Source organism: Triticum urartu, chromosome 6A, assembly GCF_056163025.1.
Source record: "Triticum urartu cultivar PI428250 chromosome 6A, HENAU_Tu73, whole genome shotgun sequence".
NCBI classification, from domain to species: domain Eukaryota; kingdom Viridiplantae; phylum Streptophyta; class Magnoliopsida; order Poales; family Poaceae; genus Triticum; species Triticum urartu.
In genome coordinates this window covers 39,993,900-40,007,740 of record NC_141878.1, presented here as the reverse complement: position 1 = coordinate 40,007,740, position 13,841 = coordinate 39,993,900, and the positions used below count along the sequence as shown (strand labels likewise).

Sequence of the window (13,841 nt, the reverse complement as noted above, 5' to 3'; positions counted from 1 at the left end):
CAATTCCTGTAGCACCTATTTTGTTTCCTGTGATCCACATGTTAGGCAAAGAAATGGTTCGATTATGTAAAGTGTAGTCCTTGAAAACTAAATTAAATAGCTAGATAAGCACTGCCCATTAGTTTCCTCCTCCTCCCCTCTCTACCTGCAGTGTATAGATTTCAACCCCCGGCGACGGAGTCATGCACCACATCGGCACAGCGCGCAATTTTATGTAAAAAAAACTAGCACTACTTTGATTCATGGATTAATTTTTCTATGAGCGAGCAGTAGCGTTTCCTGCTTTCAGCATGTTGTCTATTCTACATATATCTATTTAACTTGTGTGAATCCTTTGTTTCAGACCTAAAATGTTACCTCAAAATTAATAATGTGTGCCCTGTGAATCATTGCTGCTATCCTTTGTAGAAATGCCCAATTTGAAGCGGGGTCACTAAGCATATTGATCACCATCTAAACATATTGGTGTCGCATTTCAAGATTGATCTGTCATTGAATGCCATTTAGTGGACGTGTGTCAGCTTAAGAGTACAAATATATGAAGCATTTCTCCTCTTGTTATTGTACTTAGTTTTCCACCGATGACAGGAAGAAGAAGGCCATTCACAAGACCACGACCACTGATGGCAAGATCACGACCTTGAAAATGGTAGTAGTGAACACCATTCTTGGTATCGAAGAGGTCAACATTGTCAAGGATGACTTAGTTATCCAATTTCAGAATTCAAAATGTGAAATGATGACATGTTATACCATTACTTCTATAGAATTGAGGATCCACTTACACAATTCTTCTAACATTGGTGATTCTTGATTTCTCCCAGTGCAAACATCCATCACAACACATGGGTAGTCACTGGAACACCACCGATGAAAAGTAAATCTTGCTTTAGAATCTTCATGGCTTAATTGTTTCGTCGAGTAGCCTTATTTTTCTGGAGCAACATAAATATCTTTAAGATATGTCAAACTGCTTTCGCAGGCAGTGATCTGAATTTTATTTGTACATCTACTTTTAAGTTTGATGGGTATGTAAATATTATTAATGTACATGGCATAATATGATATCCACTTGAACTCCTTGTCAATATTCAATATCAAAGTTGAATATGTCCGCCTTGCCCCAAACTCCACAGGCTTAGTCACTGCAATTTAACTTTATTTATATATGCAATAAAAGTAGTTGAAAACCAAACTGGTAAATTCTAGTTGTACCATATTTGTTCTTTGAGAGCTGTACTACATTCTTTGACTTGACATAACTGCAATTTCACCTTTGGCCCTTTATTTTTGACAGAGCTGCAAAATATTCTGGCAACACTTATCAACCAACTGGTAAGTCCCTTTACATTCTCACATTAGTCCAATGGTTGTCTATGTTTCCGGCAAAATATCGCCATACTTGAATTGGAAGACAGTAAAACATTTGAACCAAACTAGTGCCTCTATACCATGCCTCAATAAGAAATTCCTTTTCGACAGGGCGTGATAACATGGATAGCCTGCGAAGCTATATAGCGATGTACCTCTTCTGGTTGTTGATTATTAAAATTTTATTGTTTGACACTCATCTCCACCCAATTAACTTTCAATGACCAGGAGCTAGTCATCCATGGTGGCAACGGCATTGGTAAGATCTCACCTTGCTTTTTTACTTGGATTTATAGCCTGGGTTTGTTGGTGAAGTAATGATCGAAGGAGATATTAAATTGTTGTCTGTGATAGCAAATGGCTTGCCTACAACAGAGGACTTTAAGCATGTCACTGATTTGGAAATATTGAAGGTTCCACCTGTCCCCATGGATAAATTCCTTTATCTTTTTATTGGGTTAATCTCTACAGCAAATAATTTTAAACGTAGAATGGTGGTTCGTATAACTGGGGTATCATGCGTGGGTAGTGACCACCTTATTGAAGATCCTTCTTCCTGTTTTGATTGCATTTTCGTTCACTATGTATCTTTTTATTCTAGAATTACAGCTCCTCACTTCGTGGTCAATACTTATGTGCCTCTTTTGCTGCCTTTGATAAAAGCATAAAAATGAGGTGGTGAACGAGGAGCTCTGGAATGAAGCACAGACATATGGAGACATCGAGTTGCTGTTGTTTGTTGATTATTATAACAAGTGGTACATAAATTCATATGTATCTTTTTATGGCACAGGGAAACTCTTTGCGTGACGGAAACTAAAAAAACTAATGATGGAAACTTACTACTACTGGCGTTTTGGATGGCCATGTGTACTATTATCATTTATCATGTTGCAGATGCTTAGCAAATGCCTTCGTAGCTATCTGTTCTTAATCGTCTGATTTCTTGCTCCTTTCACTTATGTAGGAATGGCAAGTTATCCCCCATGGGCAATAGACCAGGATAAATTGTATGTCAGGATATAGCAAAAGAAGTTTACAGGAAACACAAAAGAGGGGAGCAAAAGGTACATGCTCTTCTAAAATTTGTACAAGGGCTTCCCCTTTTCTCGTTAGTGATAATGAATTCTCTTCAATTGCTTTCATATGAAATGATATTGAAGGAAGCTTATAGAAAATACAATGTTCTCCATTTGTGGTGCAGAATATTAACTATGGATTTTGACTTGCAGATTTTCAAGCTGGAGGATGTCCTCCAAGATGAAGAATGAAAGCTTTGATGTCAAGTATGAGAACGATGCAAGGATCTTTTTCGAAGGCTATGAGGATGGGCATGTAGTTGCTTCCCCACTAGTAGGAGCCAAGGCAGACAATGTGCCTCTTAGACAAATTCTAGAAAACAAAACAAGGAATATTTGCTCTCAGACAATGAACCATAACGTTTTCTTTATTTAATTACTTACATTAGTTTATAGGAAACTTTGATGGTCATCAGTTCATAACAGATTAACTATATATATGTGAAAAAATAATGAATGTGTGTTATTATTGTTTGATTCTAGTTTAATATTGTCGGATGACATGCACCTTATACTATTATGAATTATGTAACTTGATTGACATTCTATTGGTAATGTGAAATCTAACAATGGGAGGGCTAACGGTTGTTGGTCACTAAAACAATAAACCCCGTCAGACAGTTGGTCGAGAAAGGTTAATGCCAGGCCCAACTGAACGTTGGTTGGGAAATAATTTGCAATCTGATAGTCGGTAGGGAAAGGCCCATGGCAACCCCAACAGATTGTTGGTCGGGAAATATTACCCTGTCCAACAGTCGATCGGGAAAGGCCCATGGCAGCCCCAACGGACTGTTGGTCGGGAAATGCCCATCGCAGGCCCAACAGATCGTTGGTCGGGAAAGATATGCCATAGCCGACAAGCAGTCGGTCGGGAAAGGTATGTCGGTCGGGAAAGGGTTTTCCCGTCTGGACTTTCCCCAACAGACAGTGTTGATCGGCAATACTCTTTCCCATCTGACTGTTTGTTAGGGGAACCTGTATTCCCGACCAATTTGTCTGTTAGGGATGTAGTGCTATGGTGTAGTGGGCGCACGTACTCTCGTCTCTTTCCCAACCACACCCGCACGGGTACACTGTGGAGCTCATTTCTGTACAAAAAAGGAAGCCCACATGGTAATTTGGCACGTGTACTGGTTGTCCACTTGGTGGAGGGAGGATCGTCTACCACGGGTGAACAAACAAATTGCGACTTGACGTGTTATGTTAAAAAAAAGAGGCAAACCATGTGGGGCCTACCTTAGAGGCAAGGCTCTATACACTGGAGTACTTTTGATGTGTCCCGTCAACTCGCAGAACGAGGAGAAGCTTGCTTAGTACGCCGTCTCCCCCGTTCCTAAATATAAGTCTTTGTAGATATTTCACCATGAACCACATGCGGATGTATATAGATGCATTTTAAGTGTAGATTCATTCATTTTGTTCCGTATGTAGTGGAATCTCTACAAAGACTTATCTACTAGTAATAGCTAGCCCCCACTACTAGGAATTCTCTATCCTCTCCTTGAGCCACATCATCAAAATTGATGTAGCCATTAGATGAAGTAAATCAGTCCATAATAGCCGTCTGATCTAGACGTTGAGAGGCTCCGCACTAAGCCACATGCAAGCATGCAGAAATACCATGGCACATGCATGTGAGTGGGTTTAAAATCACATCAACATGTCTGCATGCAAGCATGCACCGGCAGCATGCATGTAAGTGAGCTTTTAAGTCCCATTAACATGTCAAAAAGAAAAATATAATCCCATTATGCAGTAGGAGTTGGCTGATCTTTTTTCCTTATGTGGGATGATCTAAATGATGATGGGAGTTTATTTAGTTTGGCTACCACATTTGTCATGCGGTTATAGAGTTTTATTTAGTTCTATGAAATCGATAAGTTTGCGCAGAGAGATATACCGCTGTTCCGTGGCAACGCGCGGGGACTCATCTAGTAATATTTAGGAATGGAGGGAGTACTATGTAAAGAGTTAGGTGTCGCACACTGATAGTGTGAGGTGGGCCATGTAATCACTGAGCCTGCGTGTTTTCACTGCTCTTGCACGCCTCCGCTATAAGAATGGAGACAATTGTAATCTAGTAGTAGTACCTCCTTTCGCCGAAAGCGTGGGACATCCAGCAGTCCTACCACCTCAGTAATAAAGACCAATGAGCCGTCAAATCACATAGACCCAGCAGTAACCATCACTCTTGCGCCAGTGAGAGGTCGCGTCCGCTCTGCCCAGGCATGAATGCGGCACCGATTCTTTGGAGTGGTGCTGACCGTTTCGGGCGGGAAGCACGCGGGGGCGATGGAGGGGCTTTGGGTGGGCCAGGCTGGTCAGGAGCGGGCGTGGCATCTGTCCGCATGTCCCTACCGGACACGCCCAGAAACGAGAGGATGCACCGACTCTCGCAGCTAAAATCGTACACTACACAACATCTCTCTGTAGGAGTAGGTCGATCTGTCGCTCTCTCTAACACACACATGATGTTAAACACACACACGCACCTTGGTCCCGTTGCACCTTCTAACTTGAGGTCTCGGGTTCGATAACTACACTTGAGCATAATTTGTGCCAGGAGGATTCTTTGACTGGTCAAAATGTTTTCTAGGGTTTGCACGCTTCACACTCTCTCTCCACTATATATATACACGCTGGAGCCTCAGCGCTTGTAGTTGCTCTCTTCACACTCTCTCGCCCTCTCCCTCTGTTCCGAATTACTTGTCACAGGTATTGTTGGGGAACGTAGTAATTTCAAAAATTTCCTACGCGCACGCAAGATCATGGTGATGCATAGCAACGAGAGGGGGGAGTGTGATCTACGTACCCTTGTAGACCGACAGCGGAAGCGCTAGCACAACGCGGTTGATGTAGTCGTACGTCTTCACGGCCCGACCAATCAAGCACCGAAACTACGGTACCTCCGAGTTCTAGCACACGTTCAGCTCGATGACGATCCCCGGACTCCGATCCAGCAAAGTGTTGGGGAAGAGTTCCGTCAGCACGACGGCGTGGTGACGATCTTGATGTACTACTGTCGCAGGGCTTCGCCTAAGCACTGCTACAATATTATCGAGGATTATGGTGGAAGGGGGCACCGCACACGGCTAAGAATATGATCATGTGGATCAACTTGTGTGTCTAGGGGTGCCCCCTGCCCCCGTATATAAAGGAGCAGGGGAAGGTGCGGCCGGCCAGGAGGAGGGCGCGCCAGGAGGAGTCCTACTCCCACCGAGAGTAGGATTCCCCCCTTTCCTAGTTGGAATAGGATTCGGGAGGGGGAAAGAGGAGAGAGAGAAGGAAGGGGGCGCCGCCCCCCTCTCCTTGTCCTATTCAGACTAGGGGGAGGGGCACGCGGCCCAGCCCTGGCCACCTCTCCTCTCTTCCACTAAAGCCCACTAAGGCCCATATACCTCCCGGGGGGTTCCGGTAACCTCCCGGTACTCCGGTAAAATCCCGATTTCACCCGGAACACTTCCGATATCCAAATATAGGCTTCCAATATATCAATCTTTATGTCTCGACCATTTCGAGACACCTCGTCATGTCTGTGATCACATCCGGGACTCCGAACAAACTTCGGTACATCAAAATGAATAAACGCATAATATAACTGTCATCAAAACCTTAAGCGTGCGGGCCCTACGGGTTCGAGAACAATGTAGACATGACCGAGACACTTCTCCGGTCAATAACCAATAGCGGAACCTGGATGCTCATATTGGCTCCCACATATTCTACGAAGATCTTTATCGGTCAGACCGCATAACAACATACGTTGTTCCCTTTGTCATCGGTATGTTACTTTCCCGAGATTCGATTGTCGGTATCTTAATACCTAGTTCAATCTCGTTACCGGCAAGTCTCTTTACTCGTTCCGTAATACATCATCTCACAACTAACTCATTAGTTGTAATGCTTGCAATGCTTATGTGATGTGCATTACCGAGAGGGCCCAGAGATCCCTCTCCGACAATCGGAGTGACAAATCCTAATCTCGAAATACGCCAACCCGACATGTACCTTTGGAGACACCTGTAGAGCTCCTTTATAATCACCCAGTTACGTTGTTGAAGGAAATATGCCCTAGAGGCAATAATAAAGTTATTATTTATTTCCTTATAATCATGATAAAAGTTTATTATTCATGCTAGAATTGTATTAACCGGAAACATAATACATGTGTGAATACATAGACAGACAAAGTGTCACTAGTATGCCTCTACTTGACTAGCTCGTTAATCAAAGATGGTTATGTTTCCTAACCATGAACAATGAGTTGTTATTTGATTAACGGGATCACATCATTAAGAGAATGATCTGATTGACATGAGCCATTCCATTAGCTTAGCACCCGATCGTTTAGTATGTTGCGATTGCTTTCTTCATGACTTATACATGTTCCTATAACTATGAGATTATGCAACTCCCGTTTATCGGAGGAACACTTTGGGTACTACCAAACGTCACAACGTAACTGGGTGATTATAAAGGAGTACTACAGGTGTCTCCAAAGGTACATGTTGGGTTGGCGTATTTCGAGATTAGGTTTTGTCACTCCGATTGTCGGAGAGGTATCTCTGGGCCCTCTCGGTAATGCACATCACATAAGCCTTGCAAGCATTGCAACTAATGAGTTAGTTGCGAGATGATGTATTACAGAACGAGTAAAGAGACTTGCTGGTAACGAGATTGAACTAGGTATTGGATACCGACGATCGAATCTCGGGCAAGTAACATACCGATGACAAAGGGAACAACGTATGTTGTTATGCGGTCTGACCGATAAAGATCTTCGTAGAATATGTAGGAGCCAATATGGGCATCCAGGTCCCGCTATTGGTTATTGACCGGAGACGTGTCTCGGTCATGTCTACATTGTTCTCGAACCCGTAGGGTCCGCACGCTTAAGGTTACGATGACAGTTATATTATGAGTTTATGCATTCTGATGTACCGAAGGTTTTTCGGAGTCCCGGATGTGATCACGGACATGACGAGGAGTCTCGAAATGGTCGAGACGTAAAGATTGATATATTGGAACCCTATGTTTGGATATCAGAAGTGTTCCGGGTAAAATCGGGATTTTACCGGAGTACCGGGAAGGTTACCGGAACCCCCCGGGAGCTAAATGGGCCATGATGGGCCTTAGTGGAAAAGAGAAGAGGCAGCCCTACATGGGCTGCGCGCCTTCCCCTTCCCCTAGTCCTATTAGGACTAGGAGAGGTGGCCGGCCCCCTCTCTCTCTTTTCCCCCTCCGCGAATCCTATTCCAACTAGGATTGGGGGGGAATCCTACTCCCAGAGGGAGTAGGACTCTCCTGGCGCGCCACACCTTGGCCGGCCAGCCTCCCCCCTCTAGTCTTTTATATACTGAGGCAGAGGCACCCTAGAACACACAAGTTGATCCACGTGATCTATTCCTTAGCCGTGTGCGGTGCCCCCAGCCACCATATTCCTCGATAATACTGTAGCGGAGTTTAGGCGAAGCCCTGCTGTTGTAGTACATCAAGATCGTCACCACACCGTCGTGCTGACGGAACTCTTCCCCGACACTTTGCTGGATCGGAGTCCGGGGATCGTTATCGAGCTGAACGTGTGCTCGAACTCGGAGGTGCCGTAGTTTCGGTGCTTGATCGGTTGGATCGTGAAGACGTACGACTACTTCCTCTACGTTGTGTCAACGCTTCCGCAGTCGGTCTGCGTGGGTACGTAGACAGCACTCTTCCCTCTCGTTGCTATGCATCACCATGATCTTGCGTGTGCGTAGGAAATTTTTTGAAATTACTACGAAACCCAACAGTTGTGACGTTTGGTAGCACACAAAGTGTTCCTCCAGTAAACGGGAGTTGCATAATCTCATAGTCATAGGAACATGTATAAGTCATGAAGAAAGCAATAGCAACATACTAAACGATCGAGTGCTAAGCTAACGGAATGGGTCAAGTCAATCACATCATTCTCCTAATGATGTGATCCCGTTAATCAAATAACAACTCTTTGTCTATGGTTAGGAAACGTAACCATCTTTGATTAATGAGCTAGTCAAGTAGAGGCATACTAGTGACACTCTGTTTGTCTATGTATTCACACATGTATTATGTTTCTGGTTAATACAATTCTAGCATGAATAATAAACATTTATCATGAAATAAGGAAATAAATAATAACTTTATTATTGCCTCTAGGGCATATTTCCTTCAGTCTCCCACTTGCACTAGAGTCAATAATCTAGTTCACATTGCCATGTGATTTAGCACCCATAGTTCACATCATTATGTGACCAACACTCAAAGGGTTTACTAGAGTCAATAATCTAGTTCACATCGCTATGTGATTAACACACAAAGAGTACTAAGGTGTGATCATGTTTTGCCTGTGAGAGAAGTTTAGTCAACGGGTCTACTATATTCAGATCCGTATGTATTTTGCAAATTTCTATGTCAACAATGCTCTGCACGGAGCTACTATAGCTAATTGCTCCCACTTTCAATATGTATCCAGATTGAGACTTAGAGTCATCTAGATCAGTGTCAAAATTTGCATCGACGTAACCCTTTACGACGAACCTTTTTGTCATGTCCATAATCGAGAAATATATCCTTATTCCACTAAGGATAATTTTGACCGCTGTCCTGTGATCTACTCCTAGATCACTATTGTACTCCCTTGCCAAAATCAGTGTAGGGTATACAATAGATCTGGTACACAGCATGGCATACTTTATAGAACCTATGGCTGAGGCATAGGGAATGATTTTCATTCCCTTTCTATCTTCTGCCATGGTCGGGCTTTGAGTCTTACTCAATTTCACACCTTGTAACACAGCCAAGAACTCTTTTCTTTGACTGTTCCATTTTGAACTACTTCAAAATCTTGTCAAGGTATGTACTCATTGAAAAAACTTATCAAGCGTCTTGATCCATCTCTATAGATCTTGATGCTCAATATGTAAGCAGCTTCACCGAGGCCTTTCTTTGAAAAAATCCTTTCAAACACTCCTTTATGCTTTGCAGAATAATTCTACATTATTTCCGATCAACAATATGTCATACACATATACTTATCAGAAATGTTGTAGTGCTCCCACTCACTTTCTTGTAAATACAGGCTTCACCGCAAGTCTGTATAAAACTATATGCTTTGATAAACTTATCAAAGCGTGTATTCCAACTCCGAGATGCTTGCACCAGTCCATAGATGGATCGCTGGAACTTGCATATTTTGTTTAGCACCTTTAGGATTGACAAAACCTTCTGGTTGCATCATATACAACTCTTCTTTAAATCCATTAAGGAATGTAGTTTTGTTTATCCATTTGCCAGATTTCATAAAAATGCGGCAATTGCTAACATGATTTGGACAGACTTAAGCATCGCTACGAGTGAGAAAATTTCATCATAGTCAACACCTTGAACTTTGTCAAAAACCTTTTTCGACAAGTCTAGCTTTGTAGATAGTAACACTACTATCTGCGTCCGTCTTCCTCTTGAAGATCCATTTATTTTCTATGGCCTGCCGATCATCGGGCAAATCCATCAAAGTCCATACCTTGTTCTCATACGTGAATCATATCTCAGATTTCATGGCCTCAAATCATTTCGCGGAATCTGGGCTCATCATCGCTTCCTCATAGTTCGCAAGTTCATCATGGTCTAGTAACATGACTTCCAGAACAGGATTACCGTACCACTCTGGTGCGGATCTCACTCTGGTTTACCTACGAGATTCGGTAGTAACTTGATCTGAAGTTACATGATCATCATCATTAGCTTCCTTACTAATTGGTGTAGTAGTCACAAGAACAGATTTCTGTGATGAACTACTTTCCAATAAGGGAGCAGGTACAGTTACCTCATCAAGTTCTACTTTCCTCCCACTCACTTCTTTCGAGAGAAATTCCTTCTCTAGAAAGGATCCATTCAAAGTAACGAATATCTTGCCTTCGGATCTGTGATAGAAGGTGTACCCAACATTTTCTTTTTGGGTATCCAATGAAGACGCACTTCTCCGATTTGGGTTTGAGCTTATTAGGTTGAAACTTTTTCACATAAGCATTGCAACCTCAAACTTTAAGAAACGACAGCTTAGGTTTCTTGCCAAACCATAGTTCATACGGTGTCGTTTCAACAGATTTAGATGGTGCCCTATTTAACGTGAATGCATCTGTCTCTAATGCATAATCCCAAAACGATAGTGGTAGATTGGTAAGAGACATCATAGTTCGCACCATATCTAATAAAGTATGGTTATGACGTTCAGACACACCATTATGCTGTGGTGTTCCAGGTGGCGTGAGTAGTGAAACTATTTCACATTGTTTTTAACTAAAGACCAAACTCGTAACTCAAATATTTTACTTCTGCGATCATATCGTAGAAACTTTTTATTTTTTTTACGATGATTCTCCACTTCACTCTGAAATTCTTTGAACTTTTCAAATGTTTCAGACTTGTGTTTCATCAAGTAGATATACCCATATCTGCTCAAATCATCTGTGAAGGTCAGAAAATAACGATACCCGCCGTGAGCCTCAACACTCATCGGATCACATACATCAGTATGTATTATTTCCAATAAGTCAGTTGCTCGCTCCATTGTTCTGGAGAACGGAGTCTTAGTCATCTTGCCCATAAGGCATGGTTCGCAAGCATCAAGTGATTCCAAAATCCCATCAGCATGGAGTTTCTTCATGCGGTTTACACCAATATGACCTAAACGGCAGTGCCACAAATAAGTTGCATTATCATTATTAACTTTGCATCTTTTGTCTTCAATATTATGAATATGTGTATCACTACGATCGAGATCCAATGAACCATTTTCATTGGGTGTGTAACCATATAAGGTTTTATTCATGTAAACAGAACAACAATTATTCTCTAACTTAAATGAATAACCGTATTGAAATAAACATGATCAAATCATATTCATGCTCAACGCAAACACCAAATAACACTTATTTAGGTTCAACACTAATCCCAAAAGTATAGGGAGTGTGCGATGATGATCATATCAATCTTGGAACTACTTCCAACACACATCGTCACTACACCCTTAACTAGTTTCTGTTCATTCTGCAACTCCCGTTTCGAGTTACTACTCTTAGCAACTAAACCAGTATCAAATACCGAGGGGTTGCTACGAACACTAGTAAAATACACATTAATAATCTATATATCAAATATACCTTTGTTCACTTTGCCATCCTTCTTATCTGTCAAATACTTGGGGCAGTTCCGCTTCCAGTGACCAATCCCTTTGCAGTAGAAGCACTTAGTCTCAGGCTTAGGACCAGACTTGGGCTTCTTCACTAGAGCAGCAACTTGCTTGCTGTTCTTCTTGAAGTTCCCCTTCTTCCCTTTGCCCTTTTATTGAAACTAGTGGTCTTGTCTACCATCAACACTTGATGCTCTTTCTTGATTTCTACCTTCATCGATTTCATCATCATGAAAATCTCGGGAGTCGTTTTCATCATCCCTTGCATACTATAGTTCATCACAAAGTTCTACTAACTTGGTGATGGTGACTAGAGAATTCTGTCAATCACTATCTTATCTGGAAGATTAACTCCCACTTGATTCAAGCAATTGTAGTACCCAGACAATCTGAGCACATGCTCACTAGTTGAGCGATTCTCCTCCATCTTTTGGCTATAGAACTTGTTGGAGACTTCATATCTCTCAACTCGGGTATTTGCTTGAAATATTAACTTCAACTCCTGGAACATCTCATATGATCCATGACGTTCAAAACGTCTTTTGAAGTCCCGATTCTAAGCCGTTAAGCATGGTGCACTAAACTATTAAGTAGTCATCATATTGAGCTAGCCAAACGTTCATAACGTCTGCATCTGCTCCTGCAATAGGTCTGTCACCTAGTGGTGCATCAAGGACATAATTCTTCTGTGCAGCAATGAGGATAAACCTCAGATCACGGATCCAATCCGCATCATTGCTACTAACATCTTTCAACACAATTTTCTCTAGGAACATATCAAAATAAACACAGGGAAGCAACAACGCGAGCTATTGATCTACAACATGATTTGCAAAATACTACTAGGACTAAGTTCATGATAAATTTAAGTTCAATTAATTATATTACTTAAGAACTCCCACTTAGATAGACATCCCTCTAATCCTCTAAGTGATCACGTGATCCAAATCAACTAAACCATGTCCGATCATCATGTGAGATGGAGTAGTTTCATTGGTGAACATCAATATGTTGATCATATCTACTATATGATTCACGCTCGACCTTTCGGTCTCCGTGTTCCGAGGCCATATCTGTATATGCTTGGCTCGTCAAGTATAACCTGAGTATTCCGCGTGTGCAACTGTTTTGCACCCGTTGTATTTGAACGTAGAGCCTATCACACCCGATCATCACGTGGTGTCTCAGCACGAAGAACTTTCGCAACGGTGCATACTCAGGGAGAACACTTCTTAATAATTAGTGAGAGATCATCTTAAAATGCTACCGTCAATCAAAGCAAGATAAGATGCATAAAAGATAAACATCACATGCAATCAATATAAGTGATATGATATGGCCATCATCATCTTGTGCTTGTGATCTCCATCTTCGAAGCACCGTCGTGATCACCATCGTCACCGCCGCGACACCTTGATCACCTATCGTAGCATCATTGTCGTCTCGCCAATTTTATGCTTCCACGACTATCGCTACCGTTTAGTGATAAAGTAAAGCATTACAGCGCAATTGCATTGCATACAATAAAGCGACAACCATATGGCTCCTGCCAGTTGCCGATAACTTGGTTACAAAACATGATCATCTCATACAATAAAATTCAGCATCATGTCTTGACCATATCACATCACAACATGCCCTGCAAAAAAAAGTTAGACGTCCTCTACTTTGTTGTTGCAAGTTTTACGTGGCTGCTACGGGCTTAAGCAAGAACCAATATTACCTACGCATCAAAACCACAACGATAGTTTGTCGAGTTGGTGCTGTTTTAACCTTCGCAAGGACCGGGCGTACCCACACTCGGTTCAACTAAAGTTAGAGAAACTGTCACCCGCTAGCCACCTTTGTGCAAAGCACGTCGGGAGAACCGGTCTCGCGTAAGCGTACGCGTAATGTCGGTACGGGCCGCTTCGTCCAACAATACCGCCGAACCAAAGTATGACAAGCTGGTAAGCAGTATGACTTATATCGCCCACAACTCACTTGTGCTCTACTCGTGCATATAACATCAACACATAAAACCTAGGCTCTGATACCACTGTTGGGGAACGTAGTAATTTCAAAAATTTCCTACGCACAGGCAAGATCATGGTGATGCATAGCAACAAGAGGGGAGAGTGTGATCTACGTACCCTTGTAGACCGACAGCGGAAGCGTTAGCACAACGCGGTTGATGTAGTCGTACGTCT

At 42.3% G+C, this 13,841-nt stretch overlaps 1 long non-coding RNA gene across 2 annotated transcripts; it reads left to right on the top strand.

Moving 5' to 3' along the window:
- The first annotated feature begins 1,759 nt into the window (after positions 1-1,759).
- LOC147963656 (uncharacterized) lies at positions 1,760-2,744 on the top strand. Of its 2 annotated transcripts, none has more exons than XR_015608804.1 (3): positions 1,760-1,784; positions 2,339-2,438; positions 2,604-2,744. It is a non-coding gene; the product is annotated as an uncharacterized LOC147963656 (long non-coding RNA). The 2 variants fall into 2 exon arrangements; XR_015608803.1 differs by lacking the exon at positions 1,760-1,784 and adding an exon at positions 2,021-2,129.
- Positions 2,745-13,841: the final 11,097 nt, after the last annotated feature.